Source organism: Centruroides vittatus, unplaced genomic scaffold (assembly GCF_030686945.1).
Source record: "Centruroides vittatus isolate TY-2023 unplaced genomic scaffold, ASM3068694v2 contig_983, whole genome shotgun sequence".
Taxonomy (NCBI): domain Eukaryota; kingdom Metazoa; phylum Arthropoda; class Arachnida; order Scorpiones; family Buthidae; genus Centruroides; species Centruroides vittatus.
In genome coordinates, this window is record NW_027122654.1 from 884841 (window position 1) to 898799 (window position 13959).

Consider the following 13959-nt stretch of genomic DNA (forward strand, 5'->3'; position numbering starts at 1 on the left):
CATCATCGACTTCGCGGCAATTATCAGCGCCCACACGGTGCCAATCGTCATTGGTTGGACACCGGGCCATACTAACATTCCGATCAACGAGGCGGCCGACAAGGCGGCCCGCCGCGACCCGATCTGTGGCTCAATCTGGAATGCCACGCGATCTCACCCGGGCCATGCGGGACTCCTCCACAATCGACATCCTGACGGACTCCTGGTCAGCAGCGCTACGCAACAAAAGTCGGGACCATCTACGCCCTTTCGCCCCTTGGCAGTACAGTTGCGCGTCGCCTCGCCATGCGGAGACACTCTTGGCCCAGCTTCGGACCGAGACGGCCCCTTTACACGCATTCCTATCTTCACGGCGCCTGCACGACTCACCGGGATCCTCCATTGCGGCGCAGAGGTAACGAAGCTGCACTATTGACTACAATGCCCCAAATAAACTAGGGCTCGCAAAGACCTAGGCAACACGATGACCCTAGACATGTCACTGGTTCGCACGCTGACGCCAATTTACTGGCCGCCAACCTCCATCACCCTACGCCATCTCTACATTAATCTCACAGGTCGCTTCTCTTAACACCAAGCGAAGCTCATCGGAGAAATAACCGCAAAGGCTATAATCTCCATATAAAACCGTAAACAAAGAAGAAGAAGAAGAATACAATAGACTTCCTTTCTATGACCGCTCGCTTCACAACGCCCCCCCCCGCATTTACGACGATTTTTCTATAAATGAAGAATACTTTCTATTATAACTGTATAAAATAATACATTTTTATCATCTTTGTGCTATTATACCATTCAAACTGTATTTCCATGAACGTAATTTCAATCGGGACGTAATTTAATTTAGGGAATAACAAATGACTCACTTAACGAAGGTTATAGGGAAACTTGTTAAGTTAACAGAAGGAAATACTTATTTTAATATTCAAATATCCATCGTTGTTATCATTCTAATAACTATTTTTATTGTTAAAGTCTCATTGAATCTTCTCTACCTTTATCAAGATTTTCTTACGAAATCTTCAGTCTCCATTCAATTCACGTATTAGATGATGATGATGATGATGGTGATAGTTGAGTGATGGTGGTGAAGATGGTGATGATGATAAATATTTAAGACTAATTTACTATAAATATTATAATTATATTTCTATAGCATGCAGATATATTTAAAATATAATTATTTAACTTTATGATACAATACAACTTAGTTCTGAAGATGATATAAACTAATTATTTTAAATTTTTTCTTCATGATTACGTAATAGTATATGTAACTTTGAATGAAAATATTATAAATATTTTACAATTTTAATTCGTAGATTGTTAATTTTTTAAGAATTAATGTTTGTATAAATTAGAAAAAAGTTATGTTGCTCATTAAATTCTTGTAGGATTAATAATGAACTAGTATAATATTATACTGTATAATCATTAAAATTTAGAATAAAAGAAATTTTGAAAAAGAAAATAAATTTAGAAGAATCTTTTTAGAAATTATATAATAATAATAATAATAATATTTTCTAAATTTACTCCGAAGGAAATTAACGAACGAAAACATTAACTAATTTATACAATTAATTAATTAGCTTTATAGTAAACTAATAAGAATTAATTCTTATTAGTTTATGATAAAGCTAATATATTAATTGATTAAATTAAATTAATTAATGCTTTTGTTCGTTAATTTAATACGGAAAATATAGTATGTAAAAAACATAAAGATGGAAAAACCTGCAAACAGCATGTAATTATTAACGAAAACAATATAAAAAATGTTTTAGGTAACTTAATTATGTTATTTTTAAGAAAATTTATGTGAATATATTACAAGCTACAATGTCGCCTCATGTTATTTTAATTAGGAAACGGTTAAAAGGGGAAATCGGAGAGATTTGTCTCGGGGGTAAATGCAAATATATACAATACAACTTAGATGAACTAATCAACCAATTGATTCACTAAAATTATATTAATTAAAATTTCTTAGCACTCCTCGGATTAAATTATCCAATCCTAAGTTGTGAAAGGGACGAACTGTAAAGACACTTTAATTTAGTATTTCTTTTGAACTTGTAAATTTTATCACTAAAAATTCCTTAATGAATATATTTCTATTTATACTATCTTCATCTATCTACATGTGAATGAATAGTAAACACGTAAGTTATAAACAACATGCGATCCTAGTAAACGTGGAGTCTTCATAAAGGAGGGAGGAATGTTTCTGACTGCTTCTTACGCTTTCGAGAAACTCACCTTTCTCGAATAACATTTTTTGGCTGCAATTTGAAAACATCGTCCGTCTGCCTGTGTCTATATGTCCACCCTTCCTTAATATCGAGAACGGTGTTAGATAGATGAAACTGGTCTTGACGACTAATTATGGAAAGCTTAGAGGCAAGAGGCCCGATTAACTATATACGAACTTCCGGTGTAGACCGAAAGTTACGTAATTTTAGTTCAAAAAGTTTCCCCAAAACGGAATTACATCGATGACCGGCATGATTCTGTTGTTATCATGTAAAGTATGATTTACAGGGGCAAGACACTATTAATGTAAGATCAAGAGCATATATTTTAAATTAAATAAATTAAGAATATGATTAAAAATTTGCAGCCCGGCATTGACAATAATTTTTCCTCGTATAAATCAAAGATACGAGTAAATTTATCTTTAACTTTGCTTGAGACAAGATTGGTCCCTGTAACGGACACTTGGTATATGTGCCTAGTGGCACGAAGCTATTGTTCGTGGGATTATGACTAAACACCCCTAAGGCAGAAGACCCCTAGCCGCGGCAACGGAAGTCGTTGCGATAGTAATCCTGCGCGGTACGAGAGGAACCGGTAGGTTCAGACACTTTGTGACTTGGTCCCTAGTTGTTAGGACGTTGATGAGTGCGGAGCAAGAACGAACATATACTCCAAAATAGATTCGAACCTTGGGGTACAGACTCTCGAGTATCGAGTAACCCTGAACTTGTACTTAGCTGCGTTAGCCGTAACGGTCCCTCTCTACCTCTCTTTAAAATCATATTCTAAAGAAGTATTTACTATTTATTCACATGTAGATAGATGAAGATAGTATAAATAGAAGCATATTCATTAAGGAACATAATTTTAGTGATTATAATTTACAAGTTAAAAAAAATATATTAAATTGTCTAAAAAAAAGTGTCTTTACAATTCATCCTCCTAACCGCTTTCTGTAGGCGCAATTAAATTACAGTGAAGTTATAGCTTTAAAATACGCTTACAATTTATTTTTTACATAGAAGTAAGTTTACTCTTTTTACTGACTTTTATTACTTTTTACATTTCTAAACTAGTTACTTATTTACTTACCTTTAGCTATTACTCACTCTTGTTTGATATGCTTACTTCAATCGGAGTGTATCATTTATCATTCGAACGTAATTTAATCTATTTTAGAAATTACTTTTATTCAATAAATCACATTTTTGAATACGAAATAAGAAAGAAATTCTTCAGAATAGAATGACAGCAATTGGATATCAAAATTTAGAAATCTTTTAAATTAAATCAAGCTAAGCTATCTTTTTCTATAGAAAATTAAGAAATATTTTAATTTTTTACAATTTTGAAATGGAATTCTGGAAGATATTCACTTTATGTTTGTAAAACGTGTTTAAAATTGGATTTTTTTTTTACAAAATTCGAGAAAATTATTTTTTCATTTCATAATTCTTTTCAACTGGACAGAAAATGATTCGATTGAAGTGGTTGGCTAAAGCAATGCACACGTGGGCAATTTACCAAGGGGGTGTGACTCTTGGGAAGACTATGTGGAAAATGGCTTCTATTTATCTGAAGAAAACTCGGGAAACTTCATATTCACAACCCATTGGTCAGACAAACCCACGATCACCAGTGTTAAGAGATTTTATCCATCGGCCTCTTGTGAATACCAGAAATTGATTTCCAATGAATAAACGGTTATAAAATTTCTAATATGAATACGTATATTACAATATAATACAGATTTTCATTAATTATATCTATAGATGCAAATAATGCAATTCTATAATAATGTCAGTAGGGGCATTATAACGATAAGTTTAATAAACTATGCATATTCATTGTAAATTGACGCTTTAAATAATTTTAAAAATTGTTAAAGTGATAAAATTAAGTAAGAATGTTTTTATCAATGCAGACAATTGACTGTTATGTGCACTAATCAAAATATATTTTAATGAAAATTCCAAATAGAGGTGTGATTGGATTGGACTTATGAGGTATGGTAATGCGACACATGGGCAATCTGCCAGGAAGGTGTCGTCCCCTGGACTATTTTCTACGATTCAGGTGTTAAACATGTGAATAAAATCCAAAAATCTCCATATGGCCAGCCCATTAATAAGGCACGAACCCGTGACCCACCATTGTTCAGTGATTTTATTCCTACATCGTCTACTGGTGGGCCTTAAGATATAAATTAGAAAACATTTATGTACCACAAATAAATAAAAATCAATCAAAATTTAGTTTTATTACTATAATGTACTGTAAATCATCGAAGTTATTATTGAAATTGGCCTGTATAATGTTTTTCATGTATTTAAATGGAGCAGTTTTGGGAATGTTTAAATAAACTTTGGATTTAAATCAATTAATTAAACATATTATCTATGCTATAAATAATTATATTATCCCCAAATTTAGTTTAGTATTTTCAATTTTGTCATGGCTATACATAGAAATATTGTTTATTAATTGATATTAATTTTAAAAAAATGAAATTATATATTAATAATTAACAGAAACGTCACAATTATTTATTGTGACACAATTATTTATTAATGTCACAATTATTTATTGTGACATTGTCACAATGCCGGGCTACAATTTTTAATCATATTTAAATGTATTTTTTTAAATTTAAAATATATACTATCCACTTCAAATTAGTAGTGGCTTGCCCCTGTACATCATACTTTTCCATTATCAATGGAGTCGTGCCAGTCATCTTTCTAACTCCTTTCAGGGGAAATTTTTGAATTAAAATAACGTAACTTTCAGTTTGCAGCGGAATTTCGTATATACTTAATTGGGGCCTCCTGTCCCTAAGTTGAAAGCTACCTAAAAGCGTTCTCGTGTTTAAGGAAGAACAGAAAAACACCAGACAGACGCCAGTGGAAATTTATAGGTCTACAATTTTTTTCAAATTGTTCCCAATTAATTAATTAATTAATTATCACAAAATGGAACTTAAATTTATCATTTTCTAAAAGTTTTTAAAATAAAATTTTTTTGGTTCTGCTTTCAACAAAAGGTCAGAACATTTAAAATTTTTTGAGCTATTCAATATAAATTCCCACTGTCGTCTGTCTGCCTGCCTGTCCTTTCTTAATATTGAGAATGTAACTAGATAAATGAAAATAGAGAATAGATATAGAAAGCTTAGAGGCAGAAGACCTCGATTAACTATAAATAAATGTCCAATATATATAGAAAGTTACACTATTTCAATCCAACTGTTCTCCCCCCTGAATGGAGTTAGATAGATGATTGGCATGACTCCGTTGTTATCAGGAAAAGTATGATGTACAGGGACAATACAATACTAAAACTGAAAGCATTGTGACGAAAAATAATTGCTCGTTTTTCATACATTTTTCTGAATAGTTGAAATTTTGAAAGAAATAAGAGTAAACCAATGAAATTGATCGAATCGTTGTTGGAACAATCAAAAAATTATCTTATTTTTTTGCATTTTACTCTTGTTTTTTAATTCAAAATATCATACCGAAACGTTGAATTAACTTTTATTTTTAAATAAATATAATAAAATATTCGTGAGTAAATATATTAAGTATTTATGATACATTTATATTTAAAAATAGCATTTATCTTGAATAATAATCTTTCAAAAGAAAGAAAAAGCAGTAGAGGTTGGGAGGAAAACTAACCTTCATTGGTCTGCAGAAAATTCAATTATGAAAATTGTGTTAGGAGTAGTTGCAGTAGCAGTAGCACAAAGGGGATGAAGACCCAGGACTACTCATAGGTATTGCCTGCGTGTGAAAAGGGGATAGGAAAGATGAGAAGAGTTGAGGAAGGCGGAAGGTGAAGAAAAAGTAAGATAGGATAGATGGTGAAGTAGGGAAGACTCGTGAGCGCCTGCATAGCATTTATTAACAAAACAAAAGGTAATATACAAAATATATACAATGAATACATAAGTTACAGTAGTTGAAAAATGATGACAAGGAAAAAACTAGTTAAGGCGTAATGGGTGCATTAATACAGTAATAAACATACAAGTAAAAGGCCCAATAACAGTAGGACGAACTAGTTAAAGGTAGGATCCAGTGCGCCGGTGGCGCGGATGAATTTTTCTAGGGCTGCAAAAATGTCCGGATCTTCCACGAGAGCTTGTGGTGGACAGGGCCAATTGAAGCCCTTTTTTAGCGTTACTCTTTCCAGATTAATCCGATGATTGTCGTGTTTGGTGCAGTCAAAGATCAAGTGAGTGGCATTCTGTATGGAGATGTCATCACAGTCACAATAGGGATGTTCCCTAAGTCCAAATCGATGTAGGTATTGCCGGAAATTTCCATGATCTGTCAGGAGCTGTGTGTTACGGAAGTTGGTGCAGAAGTTCTTGTTTTGTAGCCTGGATGAGATGTTTGGAAAGTATTGGTAGGTCTCTTTTTCGGAGTCTCCATCTTCCCACTCGCGTTGCCACAACTGGATTGCGGTACTAGGAATCGTGGTTTTAATAGAGATGTCTGAGGCTCCCCAGTAGGTGGGGGTGGCAGAGGAGGCAGCAGTTTGCTTTGCGAGGGAGTCCGCCAAAGAGTTCCCTTCCACCCCTGTATGGCCCCTGATCCATGAGAAGGCCACGCTGTTTTGTGAGCAGAGAATTTCTTCCCGAATAAGAAGAGAGAGAGAGAGAGAGCCAAGATCGTTGACTATTCTCCTGATAGCGACTTGGCTATCAGAACAGATCCTAATATGACGATTCCTGATCTTAGAGTTGTTAACATATTTAAGAGCTTGCAGAATGGCGAACTGTTCAGCTTGAGTAATTGTACAGATACTGGCAAGACGATAGCTTGCCTGGTAAGAGAAATTGCTATTGTTACATTCCTTAACCACAAATGCTGATCCCACCTTGCTGTGGCTTTTAGATCCGTCGGTGAATATCTGTATATAATAGTTGGGATTGTCATGAAAGTCTAAGATAGAAATATCACCCGCGATACTGGGATGGGGTTCTGAGACCTCGGGCTTACCATTTAGGTTAGATGTAAGGTGGGAAAGAAGGGGCTCGTTCAAGTTGGAAAAAAGCCCAATCTTTAGGAGTAGTTGTATGAACACCTTTTTAAATTCTAAATTTTGCTCTTACTAGAAAAAAGCGCTTGAAGAAATTGAATTTTTTTATTTAAAAAATTGTAAAACAGATTTGTATTTTTCAATTTTTGAATTTCTTATGAACTTTTGGTAAGTGCCTCACCACTTGCCGAGTGGATGAAATCACTAAACGCTAGTAATTAGTCGCGGATTCACGCCTCGTTCGCCGAAGGATTTTTTACTTGTCAAACACTTAAATTGGAGACAGTTTCTTATTAAAAAAATCCTCTCGGAAGACATTTGACAATTAGTAAGTATGATTTTATTTTTAAAATAATATTAATGCAGTCGAACTTCGAATAACGCCACCTCCCAATAATGACCTGTTGCTGGGAGGTGGCCGTTATTGGAGGTTCGACTGTCCAAATTACAAAATAATAAGTGAAAAGCACTTTGTTGGGAGATAAGCGCTTAACATGCTTAACTCCAACCTTAGCATCTTTGCAGACAAAGTAGCAAGTTTTTTTTTGTATGGCGGAATATGTGGAGCTCAACATCACTGTCACTTGAGATATTGATGCTCTTTTTGTTCCATCATATACAAATAACATGGGATGTGGTCAGCAAAAAAGCTTGAAGAGTGAAGTTGAACATATTTAGCATATTATTTACTGCAAATTTCTTATTTTTCCACCTGTTAGGATCCTCCATGTTTCACTTAATATCTAATACTATGTCTTTATAACTGTTATAATAAAAATACAATATTAATCAATAGTTTTAATTTAAATTGAACTTAAAAACTATGCACATGTTTAATTAAATAAGAAAATTAAAGAAACGTCACAAGATTAAAAATTAATACTTTTATGCTTATGACAGTTTTTCCCAAAGAATTAAAATTTCTACTCCGTAAAATCAATTAACGTTTTTATAAGGAGAAATTTGTATAATAAGGTGTAGATTTTTAATTTACTTTTATATTTTAAATCGGTATACAATAAATTTAATTTGTATAGAGTTAGAGATGTTTCCTTGACATTTTCTTGTATTTTTAAAACAATTTAAGCTTTTAAGTTTTATCATTCATAAATTATCAGTTATATATTATGGTTACGGCAAATTTAAAGTATCAAAAACATAAATATGAAATCCAGTAGCGAATTGTGTAACTTTCATAAAACATTTAAATGCTAATAACGAGTAAAATCTTCATTAAGTTTAATTCTACTCGAGATACGTCACGTGATCTCTATCTCCCCACTCTCTCGACCTTTAACAACCAAAATTAAATAGCACCAATCCCTCTAATACAGAAACCATCCTGCAAAATTGACAAAAGACATAGGAGTTATTAAGCTTATTAACAGGTGAACAAAATCGTACTTCCCACACACATTAACACCCATACACACAGGAAAAAAAATCTCCATTTTTTGAATTTCTCGAGATTTCAAGATCCCCTGAATATTCAAAAATATAAAAATCGTGGGTCATTTTTTCACCAATTTCCATACTTTCCCTTCTGTTATACTCTTATATAACAGGCGAGAAAGTAACAACCAACGTCATAATCTGATAAATTTACTATTTGTTTCAATATATTTTTATATTTCATTACCTGTAATATAAAAAAGAAAAAGAATAGTTACCTCATAAATAGAATAATAATGTTATTATAACAAAGAGAATGAGAGTAAACCATTTAGGATTATATTTTACGTGCAATACATTTACAGTGTATAATGTTATTATCCATTACAGGAACATAAATGTCTATTCCTAACAGTTAAATTACTTTAAAACATTTTATGGAAGTCTACATTTATTATATATTATTAATTCTTTATAGACATGGCTAGGGGTAAGCCAAAAGTCAACTAACCGAGTCGTATTTTAAGAACGGTTGAAACCGATTTGGAGAGGATCAGGAGTTTAGGACCACCCTGTAGTTTGTTCCATACGTAAAATATCTTCCTATAAAGTTCAGCAGTCTTTCGATATTAAGCGAAGAGAAAAATATGTTTTAGTAATTTAGTTTTAAAGTAAAATATAAAGTAACGGTTTATATGCAATATGACTTGCAACGTTTATCATTTTCGAGCTGATTTCGTGCAAAGAAATGTTATTAAAATATATAAAAAGTTGATTTATTCTTCTACATTGTAAACAATATTAAACTTAATATGAAATTTTCAGATAATATCCTGTCAAAAATTCAATGAAAGATCATTAAAATAAATCCAAATTTATCCTTTCTTTTTCTTCTTCTTAATTAACTTCTACTTAAAAATAAAATAATAAAATGCTTTTATTTTAATTAGTCACAAATATTTCGTAATTCTAATTAATGTTACGTAAGACGTGTTTTAATTTAATTACGAGAGAAAAAATGATTTTAATTAATTAATTAAAATAAGCTTTGATATAAGTTCATCAGTAAAGATATTTTCGTTTGTTTCTAAACATGGAGCTCGGATAATTATACGAATTAAACTTCATTATCTATTATTTACTTAATTAATAATTTATATTTTAATTATGTGTGAGTTATATATTTGAATTTTTATACAGACGAACCTCTAACAATGATTGCCACCTTTAAACAACGGACAATTTTTAAATCTTTCTATCAGTGTCTGTTGTTTAGAGGTTTTATCCCTCTTCCACTTTCGAACTTCATTACTATCAAGAATATAGCTTGTTTTTAAGATTAAGTTATAGGTTAAATCAACGTAATTTGCATTTACAACCTGTTGTTTGTCGTTTTATACAATCGACAATGGTACAGGGATGAAGGTAGGTTTGAATCTTCTAATTCGGGTCCCCCTAATATCGGTTGTAGCTTCTCTACCGACACTAAGTATATATAGTATAATACACAAAGCCAAGCACCCCAATTCTTTGTATAAGCAATATTTATTTTTAATGAAGTCTTCTATGAAATATATTGAAAGAGAATTGTTCCAAATACATTCACAGACTTATCAATTTGTCTGTTTTATAGCTTCACATTCAGTCAGTAACCAAGTGTTATTCGATAAGATGTCTTTTCCTTATCTCTCGTCACAAAATCAGAAATATAAAAAAACCTTTATTCTCAATAATGTCTTTTTTATTGCTACATTCACTTAATGTTCTCATTTTGTTTTTATTAATGTTTTATGTGGATGTTATTGTTTGACATCTGCGACTTTCATTTAAAGGAATTTTTTTATACAAGCAAAGATAGAAACGATAGAGAGAGACTGCACGAGCTGTAGCCTTCTCTATCCCTCTATCTAAGCCTTCATATTTAAAAAAAAAATCTATAAATGGAAGGTTTAGTATGTTAAAACATCAATGATTGTGACAAAAATTGTGTCCTTTAAGACTTTCTTTTCCAAAAATAAGAGGTAGGGAATATGACTGACTAAGCTCCATCTCACCCCTCCCATGCCCTATTTATATGATTATATTTAATTAAATATAATGATATAAAACAAGAAGAAAATAAGTTTATAATTTATAGAAATTTGACGCGTTTATTAAATTTTTAAAGTTAAATATTTAATATTTAAAATAATAACGTTAATCTTTAAGTTACACATGTGATGAATTATGACGTGACAATAAATACAGTACGGTCGCGCTAATACGAACTAATTGAGTTCAGTGGTAGTTCGGGTTAATGAAAAGTTCAGATTAACGGGGATATGATGCTTACGCTTTGAGATCAGTTTTTACTGTTTTAAGTTACTTTACAGCAGCAAACAGAGGTTAGAATTGTAAAGTCAAACAGGGTAACAGAAAGAATGTGCCACAACTCTCACAACACAAGTTCGTCATGTGTTGTGACTTTTCTTTGTCTCCTGACAATGGCAACGTAACGAAGGGCTACTGTAATAAATGATATTTTTTGTTAAACATTAAATTAATAAGTGAAAACAGAAGAAAGTAAATAACCCAGATAAAAATTAATTAAATTAATGACTTTACATTAAAACTATATCAAATTACATTTTAAATTAATTTTTAGCGTTATATTATTTAATTCTTCCTGTCTATTATGTTTTATTAATTAGTTATTATAGTTTTATATTTCATTGAAGTCAGTTATTAATGTATATTTTTATTTTTCTTTTGTTTAAATTTTCATTTCTTATCGTTGGATTCGGGACAGGTAATGAAACTTTAATACTGAAAATTCCTGAATAAGAAAGCAGATACATTATTTTTTATTATTTTAAACATGCTATTCACTTCAAAAACCAACGAATAGGACTATTCTCAGATATTCACTGAGAAAATGAAGATATATTTGTCAACTAAAATAGAAATTGGATGTTGTGACAGTAAGTTCTTGTTATTTCAGATATACTTTCAAATTTCTGGTCTTGTTTATAGCAAAATTTATTAAACAAATTTATATAATATTTTGCGCTTTTAAAAGGTTAAATTATCATATAAATCAACTTTATGATAAGATGTATTAAAATTATATATTTTAAACATCTTCCTCAAGAAATTTCTATATGAAATTTTCATTTAAAATCAGCAAAAATCAATAACTCTTTAAGGATAACTCTGTTCTGAAGTTTATAATTATTAATGTACAATTAGTAGTGTCTCGATAACGTCAACATGTATAAGACTCTTTAAGACTATAGAATAATGTAGAACTCTTATTATAAGAGTATAACATTACAGAACAGTGTAGGACTATATAGGTGTTTTAATTAAGAGTTAACCGATATTGATAGTATTATGTAATTCGGCCTAAAAGAAAGCTATACTGCTTAAATATTGTCTCCCCAGATACGTTGGGTTGTTGAATCAGAGTAAGAATATTAATTTTGGCACATTAGAGGATGCGATATTGACATTAATCGATATTGTTCAGTACACACTAAGTATATATATTATACTTCAAACTAGAAAAAGGTTGACGGTAACCATTAAGCGGGTTTCCTTTAAGTGGAGTTAAGTGTACACTAAGGTTTACGGTTTCTGCTGGAAATATCAAAATCTGGCGATGCTAACCTATAGTTGATACTAACGCGAATACACTGTAATTAGTGAGCCAACAGAGTGTTATTAATTAATAATAACATAGTGAATAACTTGTAACTATTTCTTAATAATCACAATTAAAATCACATAAATTCTGTTTTATTCCTTATAAATTATAAATAAAAATATAAATAATTCAGTTCTCGTCCCAGGCACATGTGCAGTAAATTAACACCATAGCTGTGGAAGATGCTAAATATTTTAATAATAACTTTAATCATTTGCAACTAGTGAGTGAGATACAAAGCATATTTTTTTTACCACTTTAGTGCTACATTTCTATTAATTATGCTTAATATTAAGATCAAACACAATATTTAATTGCAAGATTCAAATCAGAATCTGTTGTTTCTTTCATTCATATTACACCCAATTCCATCGTTATGCTCATAAAGTAATAAATTTACAAAAATTAATTAACAATATTAGTTTGATTTATACTTAATTAAATAATTTTTATATATATATTTTATTTTAAAAAATTCTGCAAATAATTTCTCCATGATCTTTGTTATCTCGGTTTATCCAAGTGATGCTGTAGATTAGATGGAGTAAAGGATTTTATTATAAAAAGATAATTATTATTTTTGTTAAGTAAATTTAAATAAATTTTACTTTAAAATAATCCATTATTTATTAAATATTTCAGTTTACTAATTAACGATTAATTAATTCCGTAGGATTTTAGAGGGTAAGTATAAACAATATGGTGCAGATTGGTTTAGAACTGTACAGAGAGCATATGACAGACATTCTCTTTTTTATAGATAAATAAATATATGTTTATATTAAACATTTTGAAAATAATTTATAGTTATAGTGAAAGGTATATATGATAAAATATGAGAAAATTAATAAGAAAAATCAAGAAAAAAAATACAAAAAGTTTTTAATCTACAAGAGGGATTTGTTTTTCTTATAATATAATGAATGAATTATTTATTATTTCTTAGATTTTGTTTTTATTTTCTCCACTTTTAAGAAAGTTTTATTAATTTTACGATAAGTTTATTTTATTTAACTAATTTTACATTTTTATATAAAAAATTCTCAAGGTTTTAAATTAATGAAAGCAAATAGCAATAATTTATATCAAAACATTTTTTAAAGTTAAATTAAGAAATGGAGAAAAGTAATGAAGTTCTCTATTTATTATTACTGCAGGAAGAATAAATATATGTTAGTTTTAAAATAAAGAAAATCTGTTTTTCTCTCAAACTGTTATGAAAAGTTACTGTAATTACATTCAAACTTTGAATTAGAGTCGCCGTAAATAGTGCCACCCTCTTAAAGCGCCAATGAAACGATTGTTTCCCGTAAATATTAAATGAGGAATTGTTATTGTTGAGAAGTATAAATGAGGAATTGTTATTATTTAAAATAATTCGGTTTAACGCCAATTTTAGAGGCAAACAGATGATGGCGCTAAATCGAAGTTTATAGTGTTTTTTTTTTGTTTGGTTGTTTGTTTCAAGTAAAACGTATTCGGTGATAACAAACAAATTCAATAACAATTTGAAATTGTTAATTCAAACTAAGAAACAATGTTTTTGCCTAGCCATTAGGAGTTCAGATTGGTGG